The 10458-nt window shown below is 32.6% G+C and overlaps 1 non-coding gene across 1 annotated transcript; it reads right to left on the bottom strand.

Annotated features, from left to right (window-relative positions):
* Positions 1–3575: 3575 nt before the first annotated feature.
* On the bottom strand, positions 3576–3679 carry LOC149135553 (U6 spliceosomal RNA). Its single transcript, XR_016242066.1, has one exon. It is a non-coding gene; the product is annotated as a U6 spliceosomal RNA (small nuclear RNA).
* Positions 3680–10458: the final 6779 nt, after the last annotated feature.

The following is a 10458-nucleotide window of genomic DNA, read 5'->3' on the forward strand; positions in this document are numbered from 1 at the left end:
ATGTATCTAGGTATAGTGCTAAATCTATCTTCCGTTTCCTTCATCAATTATATATATATATATATATATATATATATATATATATATATATATATATATACATACCGACACATGTACATATACGTGCATGTGTATGGGTGGAATATACATCTATGTATAACTGGATTTACATTCGTACACACGTGTATATATATATAGATGTATATGTGCATACATGCACATACATTCGCATTGCGTGTCTGCATGGACACCGAGAGGTTGAGCGGGAGTAAATTTAGAGATCAATTCATTAAGCAAAGATATGTTTATAGGAATTCACATGTTTGTATACATATATAATATCGTGTTACGTTAGTTGCCTGCTTCGTACGTCCTCATATCCTTATGTTCATGGCACTATGTAGACAAATGACATGTATACATACATAGTTACGTACACAAATACATGTGCAAGAGTGTACGTGTGTATGTGTATAATTATTTATAAATATATATATATATATATACATACATATATATATATATATGTATATATATATATATATATATATATATATATATATATATATATATGCATATATATATATATATATATATATATATATATGTATATATATATATATATATATATATATATATATATATATATATATATATATATATATATATATATATATATATATATGCATATATATATATATATATATATATATATATATATATATATATATATGCATATTGCATGTATGAATGTATGTAAATATATATACATCCATCCATCCATTCATCCATACATGCATGCGTACACACACACATATATATATACATATACATATATATATATATATATATATATATATATATATATACATATATATATATATATATATATATATATATATATATATATATATATATATATATATATATACATACATGTCTATATATGTCTATATGTCTACATGTCTATATATGTCTATATATATATATATATATATATAATGTAGATGTATGTATGCATATTCATACATGTATGGGAGACAAAGAGAATGATATGGCAGGGACAAAGAGAGATAAGACAAACATACGTACATATGTGAGTGTGTCTATGCTGCTATATATTAATATGTGAGTGAGAGAAAAGGAGCTACTAGAGCATAGTTAAGTGAAAGAAATGATTCACTATCATGAACCATTAGTTGATATTAGGTAATTTATGATCCGGAAATGGAATTCTGTGATTCCCTGTTAATGTTGATGGCAGCATTATTGGTTTTGGTAGCATTCAAAGTAGACATTGTTATTGACTACATGTTCATCCATAACTTCAATAATATATACATTTGATCATTTTTTACGTTGTCCTTTACCAACGATAATGGCTGTACACATGCAAGCTTTTTACATTATGGGCATTATATGTGCATGGATATGTGTGTATGTGTGTGTGTGTGTGTGTGTGTGTGTGTGTGTGTGTGTGTGTGTGTGTGTGTGTGTGTATGTATATATATACGTGTATAGACTTATTTATGTATATATTTATGCATTTATATATGCACAAATGTATACAAACCTAGACACATACACATATGTATATGTATGTATGTATGTATGTATATATATATATATATATATATATATTTATATATATATATATATATACATACATACATATGAGACCCAGAAGGAAGCTGCACAGAAAATTATGTCCGATTACATATACTTACACACACACACACACACACACACACACACACACACACACACACACACATATATATATATATATATACACAATTATATATACATATATGTGCAAAAATATATAATATATATAATCAATATACATATATAATGAACACAGACACACAGCAAGCGCGCGCGCACACACACACACACACACACACAGACACTTATATTCTTGAAATATTTGTCTCTTCTTGTGCATCGTTTTACGTGTCTGATTCGCGTGCGGGTGTCTATGTGTCTGTTTAATAATGAATATACACAGAATTAATAAATAAATAAAAAATACGTGTCATATTAAATATATCCATTCTACTTACATATTCTGCAATATGTGTGCGTGTTTGTGTGTTTGTATATATGTCCATTTGTGTATATATGCATGTAAATATAGTTATAATACACAAACACGCACAGAAACACACTGGTACACATATATACATATATACATATACATATGTGTGTATGTATGTATGTATGTATATATGTATGTATGTGTATGTATATTCAAATATATACTAACATATATGTAAATATATATGTATACTGTTTATATATGTTTATATGAAAGTGTGTTTCACATACAGATACATACATACTTACACACACACATACACATATATGCTGATATAGATGTACATAGTTACTTGTGTGTGTGTGTGTGTGTGTGTGTGTGTGTGTGTGTGAGTGTGTGTGTGTTTACAAATGCTTCTGTAGTCTTCCAAGAGATATATTGGTGCATTTACTATGTTTCCTGAATGTACAATATAAGCAGTGAGTTAGTTTTATCCTTAATGGATTCTTATTAATTTTTCGTATAGATTCAAAGATCGGACATTGTCTGTCTGCGAAGACTATTTTTCACTATTTCTCTGTTTGTTTCTCGTCTCGAAGTAACTTCCTTTGTTGAAGAAATGATATCTAATAATTATTGTTATTCTTCATCTTATTTACTTGAGGGGGACAATGTTACAGCTCCGTGCTGCGTCAATATCTTTGATTAACAATATTTCACTCACTAGACCATTTTAGTTATATTTCGTGTAGTTACATGTTTGTTATATTTTGCAGATAACTCCATTCTTGTGCGTAAAAGCAAATGTAGTTGGTAAACATAATATTTATTTAAAAGTTTCATCTCTACACTGCAGCTATTAGTGGGCTAAGCCTAAAATGGTTTTGGTCGATTATGTATTGGTCTCGCCACTTCGATTGGTACTAAAATCATCGACATCGAAATGGAAAAACACCTGCCAACTTTGTTGTAAAAAGTGAATATGCGCAAATGAACTTAAAGGGTCTAGGCTGAAAAAGAGAAATGATTTTATTTTTGTCAAAGTATCGATTATATTGTTTCCCGTTGTAATACATACATACATACATACATACATACATACATACACATAGTTGTGTTTGTGTATGTGTGTGTTTAAGTAAATGTAAGATCCAAAGGATCGAGGTGTAGGAAGAAAGTTAGCTTCAAGCAATCCATAGTAAAAATTAAAAAAAAAACAACTTTCAGGGACACTAATGGCTTATTGAGACGGTGTATTTTCTTATTTTTCGTATTGGCGTCGCTGCATGGTAAGAAGCTTGCTTTCCAACTACATGGTTCTGGGTTCAGTCCCACTGCGTGGCACCTTGAACAAGTGTTTTCTGTCGACCAAAGCTTTGTTATTGAAAATTGTACACGGAAACTGAAAGAAGCCCGTGGTATATATATATATATATATATATATATATATATATATATATATTATATATAGGAAAATGATCTGCTTACTTGTTTGGGTCATTTGACTGCGGCCGTGCTGGGGCACAGTCTTAACAAAAATATGGAACACTTCGCGAATTAGTGTGTCATCTTTGTGCAGGCGCCATGTTAATCTCTGTATCGTTTCAGTTTTAGTGTATGTACTGCTGAAGTATGTACATATGTAAATGTCTTTTATGCTTTATATGCTTCAGTCATTAGACTGCGGTCATGTTGGGACACCACTTTGAAGAACTTTTAATCGAATGTATCACCCCGGACTGGGCGACGCGTTGTGTTCTTGAGCAAAGCAGTTCATTTCACGTTGCTCCAGTCCACTCAGCTGGCAAAAATAAGTAACGCTGCGATGGACTGTCGTCCCGTCCAGCTAGGGAACCCATACGCCATTGAAACAGGGAAAACCGGCCCATGAGCCTGGCTAGGCTTTAAAAGGGTGCAATTATTCTATTGGAGTCTTTTTGCCGAACCGCTAGCTTACGGAGCTGTAAACAAACTTATACCAGTTGTCAAGAGGTGGTAGGGGCCAAATAGAGAAACAAAGGGCACTGGTCAGCACCGGTATTGCTGGAAATGGGAGTCAAAAACAACTCATAGACAAAAAAAGCACTTATTTTATAACTGACAAGGAAGGCAAGCTCTCTACATGCCGGACATAGCCAGATCACTATTGATTTCGTATTAGATTAATACTCGTCAGTTGCACTTACCCGGTATTATGAGTTTCATTTTTACTCTCATTTCTAGCAATACTGGTGTTGACTAATGCCCTTAGTCAGTTTAGTGATGTCGGTTGTAGATAGCGAATGAGCCAACTTCACTATATATAATTTTCCCTTTAACTATTTATGAAATCAGCGTGCGATTTCTACGGTAGTCTTACAAACTGACAAAACGAGCGAACTTCACCCAGCTAATACGCATTTTACTAACATAATGCATTGCAAATACCGATTCTTTTCTAAACTCTGAACAACTAAAACTTATGGTGGAAAGAATTCAATAAAAGTAGAGACAAATGCGCGGGCGCGCACACATACATATCCAACGACATTCTCCATTGTTTATGTATACTAAAACACGTTATTAGTAAACACAAACAATTAACAAAAGTTAATTGTTAAACGTGCAATAAAATTTAACTGCACCTAGAAACGTTTGAAACAAGCATCTTACCGACACAACAATTTCTGCGTCAATGCATGCAATTATAGCTTTTTATTCAGTCACATAAATTATATACGCTGATTATGTTTAATGGCCATTTAGTCTCTATTCTTAAAGAATTGAATACTTCGATAAACTTATAAATCATATATTTAACGTTTAATCTTTTTTCGCTGATGAGGCGTGATAAGACCAAAACATGCTTAGTGCTCTCAGTGTACTTTGAAACATTAGACCTACTCATGACAGCATTCTAATTTCAATTGCTTGTTATAAATTTAGATTTCGTAGTCGTTTCTTCTACATTTTTTGACAATTTAGACAGTAGAATTGGCACGAAGCGCAACCTCTCTTGGACACAAGTCCACTACATCACATCGCACTTTGAAGGCTATGCGTTTGCAATCCAGGAACAGGAGACTGCCGCAATGTACGTGGTGAACAAGAGAGACAGTGACGCTCTTGTAATCCCAGGGAGCATGTTTCTGTGGAAGACATTACGCATGTGATTAGCTTCTGTCCTAAAATGCCGTTACGGTACTACCTCCCTATGCTGAAACAATTTACAATGCCATCCGCAAAAACGATTGTCCTGAAATAAACTTAGAAAATCCCTCTGTTATTAAATACATTCATAAACGCTAACTCAAGGAATACTGGTGGAATATTCCCACTAAGACTTTTGTCAAATGTAAGCATAACAGACCGGACATTGTCGTTTGAGATATAGGGGCAAAGGTATGTACTATCATAGAGGTTAACTGTCCTGCCGATATAAATGTCTCTTTGAAAATCAAAGAAAAAGAGGATATCTATGGACAATTGATTCGAAACCTCCAGCTTCTATATACAGACTGAATTCTTATTCATATCAATAATAATTGGAACACTAAGTTTTGTTAGTAAATGCTTAAAGGAGAATCTGGATAAAACTGGGATTTTCAGAAAGAGAAACTAACCGGCTGATTCGTACATTACAGTGAAACAGTAAAAATATGCAAGACTGTTCTCAAGTTCCAAATGTGAATTTGTCTGTGTTAACTACATCCGAAAGGTAAAAACCTTGCATCTTTTTTGGAAACTGGCTCCCTCCGCAGTGGAAGATTTATAATAATTAATAAATAGAACATACATACATACATACATACATACATACATACATACATACATACATGTAACCTGTCTCAGGCTTAGAAACATTTATGAGATGGCTAGAAAGAAGTGGTTAGAAGTGAAGTTTTTACTTTCCCCGCGTACTAAAATTCTGTTTTTATACGAATCTGGTATTATTTCTTTTGCAAAGAAGTTTAGTTTATTGAGAGCCACTAAACAAGAGACACAATTACAGTTGAAGTGATGAAAAGCTCCCTTTTCTTAAAGGTGTTATGGATGAAGTCCGTTTCTTAAAAGTTTTATGGATGAAGTCATTATTTTCTGAAGGAGTTTCATCTTTCTCTTGAACTTTGTATCACACATTTATTTTCAAAAAGTCAACCACTACCTTCTGAACTTCTGAAACAGCCTCCTTCATTCTTCTAAACTATTTACACAAAGTCCCTGCCCTGATTCCATTCTAATTTCAAAAGTGACACATGCCACTTTCACTCTTGTCATTACTATTATATCACATCTGTAGATACTCTACTAATGATCTCCACAGTTTTCATACTCCAAAACTGATAGAATTAGGAATTTCCCCTTTTTGTGTACTTATTATTGCTGTTTAACGTTAAGTCTACCCAGATAGAGCTAGCCTTTTAAATACAGTGTTTCAAATATGATCATAACATTTTGTTGTCAGGTGTGATATATCCAGGATCACATTTATCGAATGTCTCTTGCAGTTTAAGAAGGCACAGTATGAGTTCAGAGTGCATTGGCAACTATTTATATCAGGTCTACCCACCACACTGAGGCGTTCCTCTAAGTCAAGGTATTGTTGTCCAGAAAAATATCGACCATGTGAGTTCTCTAGCACTGCCGAAGTGTATGAAAATGCGATGGGCGCCGTGACACCTCTTTTAAAAATCTGTAAAACAAATCTGAACCGAGATTTACTCTGTTTTACTTCTGCATTTGTCAATAATCATACAGTACAACAGGATAAGAATGCAAAAAGTCATGGAAAGAAATATATCTTCGACATATTTGTGGTGGATATTATGTACTGAAATGAGATTTAAACTGGGTTAAAATACGAACAAATAAATAAAAAAGCTACATATTTGTATCTGAAGAAGCGAAAGTAGGAGTTGTCAGCTGGTGAAGCAAAGTTAATGAAAGAACCTCTGTGCAGTAATGTATACTGTTAAAGTAGTAGCTAAATCATTTCCAAATTTCCTCCTATCGTTTTGTACATGGACGGTACTGTGTATAATATAGTCTTAGATAGGCATAGCTGAAGTGAAAGGTGGAATGGTCAAGATTGCAAAGCTTGTGATCATAGGTTTGTTCAGTTATACATAACCTGTGACTAAACAACCGCAAAAGCAACATCATGTTTAACCAAACCAAAGGCACTTTGGATTTTACAGATGATATGACACAGAGTTTGGTATTCCACAGATCAGTGCTCATTCAAATCTATCTGGCAAAGCAAACTTACACTAGTTTAGAAATGTAAATATCTCTCGATAAATACTGAATGATTAGATAACCAGAAAAAGATTAGTATTATTGTGTATAGTGCCAAGAACGAGTCAGTCTAGTGGAACCCATTTGCTTCTAAGTTGTTGATAATGAACAGAAATTTTAGGCAATTTTATATGGAATGAGAGATTTGGACAAAAAAATAAAAGGATGGTGGGGGGAAAATAGAAAAAAAAAGCAAATCTTTCGGGCTCAAATTGATAGGTGATAATCACATTCACATGGATACACATGCATGAAGACTAGAATAAAAAAGGCGCGATTGTCACGCTTGGAAAACCTCTGATCATAGGTCTACATGATCAGAACTAAACTAGGGCTAAACAACAACACTAACAACTTACTATGGTAGGATGATTTAATTGTTAAACTGGAATCCTCATGCAAGCGCAAATACACAGAAAGCATACGGATACCCATGCACACTCAAAAATACATCCAAACAGATACGGATGCTGAAATCTGTGTCTACGCATCCACATGTATGCACATATACATACACGTATGCAGGTCTGCATTATACACATACGCATACATCCACACGCACTTTGATCCGATTCATAACAACACTTACAAAGAGTTAAAGCCGGACAAATCTCAGATGTTTCCATCCATTGAGAAATCAATCTAAAACTTTTTGCTGCGACTGCTGCTGCTTCTCTCGCTGCTGCTGCCGCTGCTGCCGCTGCTGCCGCTGCTGCCGCTGCTGCCGCTGCTGCCGCTGCTGCAGTGATTGTTTCTGTTGTTGTTTCTGCTGCCAGATATGACGATACTAGATAACTTCTGCCCTAATCCGTTATTGGATACGTTTCCTATAGCAGCCAAACAATATATTTGTTGGGTAGGGCTACATCAAGGCTGACTTATCTTAGAAGCTTCATAAATCTAATATCCATTTTATTATTTGATTCTTAAGCTCAATATAGTCTTTTTTTGTTTTTATTTATTCGTTTATCAATTCTAGGAATTAGACAGACGTTGCCCTTTATTTATTGCAATCTATTTAATTCTTTTGATATTTGAAATCATTCTAGTTTATATTTTCGATTTTAAACAAATTGGAATTTGGCTTATAATTTTTTCTCTATTGAGAAAAACTAAACATGAAAAGAAAGACGGAGAGAGAGGGAGAGAGAAAGAAAGAGAGAGGGGTAGAGGGGGAGAGGGGGAGAAGGAGATAAACATGAATATGGAAAATGAGTTAGAATTGTCCCAGAGATAAAATAGATAAATCTAAATTAAAAAGAAAAATCACATCACGAAAGAGAAACAAGAAAATAATATAATCCTTAATAGCACCAAATATCATTTGTTTATTTTTGCATATATTATTAGACTGTATAGTGCTGTAACAAAGAAATATATAGAATAATCTCCAAAACTAATGATATTAAATCTAAACCAAGGCTGAAATTTTATTGACGAGGAGACAAACTGAAAACAAAAAAAATAAAACGAAATATTGTTGTGAAAAGCTAAATATAATTCTAAAAATGGAAAATCAGACCCCGAAAGAAATAGAATCCATTAAAAGGAAGGCAACCTCTCCCTCGAAAACGAAACAAAAAAGAAAGACAAGCACACCCAAAGTCGTGTCAAGATATACAAGTAAAGCAAATGGAAATAGCAACAAAATGATTACTGTATCCTAACATTGTAATGTACAGTGAAAAATGAGTGTGTGTGTGTGTGTGTCTTTTCTCTCTCTCTCTCTCTCTCTCTCTCTCTCTCTCTCTCTCTCTCTATATATATATATATATATATATATATATATATATATATATATATGTATATATATATATATGTATATATATATATATGTATATATATATATATGTATATATATATATATATATGTATATATATATATATATGTATATATATATATATATATATGTATATATATATATATATGTATATATATATATATATATATGTATATATATATATATATGTATATATATATATATATATATATATGTATATATATATATATATATATGTAAATATATATATATATGTAAACATATATGTATGTATATAGATATACATATATACATATACATCTGTCTGTCTGTCTCTCTATATATGCATATATATGTGTGTGTGTGTCAAAATAATTTGAGAAAAGAAATCACTTGGAAGGAAAAGTATTTATTTTTTCTTCCTTTCACATTGATCCTGTTGTCACCGGGGCGAGCATGATATGGCGATTATTACGCACGTTCTTTCTATTTTATAAACCACAGCAATGTCTGGTCAGGTGATGGCACTGGATCATTGCATCCCATAGGATTTTGCAATTCTCATTCTCGGTGATTCCTTCTTGGGTTTGCTTATACCATGTCTTTGAAATTTGTAGGTCGTGATTTTCACAGGGCTTCCAATGCATCATTCTTGTCACATTGTTCTGGCGTCTTATTGTTATTATTATTATTATTATTATTATTATTATTATTATTATTATTATTATTATTATTGTTATTATTATTATTATTATTGTTGTTGTTGTTGTTGTTGTTATTGTTATCATTATTATTATTATTATTATTATTATTATTATTATTATTATTGTTGTTGTTGTTGTTATTGTTATCATCATCATTATTATTATTATTATTATTATTATTATTATTATTATTATTATTATTATTATTATTATTATTTGCTGCTGAAGTATACGTCGGATGTATTTTCGAACACGGTGCGTAAGTCTCGTTTAAAATCATTGTTTTCATCCGATTTGTTGTGGTTTTTTTTTGTAAAATGTTTGTTATAACTTATTATTAAGAGCACCAGAAGTCTGTTGACTGGTATTGTGTAGCCGCTTTGCCCTGCAAGAGGCTAGCTTTTGCTCGGTTGGCGTTTTAAAGAAGATCCATATACAAGTTGGCGTCAACACCATTCGTTATGGGAGCATTGAGGGAGAGAGTCATTTCTTCTTACGACCTTCCAACAGCCGAAGACTTTCCTTCACTTCCTTCACTCATTCCATTAAGTTACAGGAGCCGATTGGTGCGAGCGGTGGCTGCGGTAACTTTGTCAACAACAACAACAAAAACGACAGCCTCAATACCGTCGGACTGCTAGACGCTGGCAGCATCGCAGGAAAAAATCAGCAACAA

The sequence above is a fragment of the Octopus bimaculoides genome, chromosome 5 (assembly GCF_046866305.1).
Source record: "Octopus bimaculoides isolate indiv1 chromosome 5, ASM4686630v1, whole genome shotgun sequence".
Classification (NCBI taxonomy): Eukaryota; Metazoa; Mollusca; class Cephalopoda; order Octopoda; family Octopodidae; genus Octopus; species Octopus bimaculoides.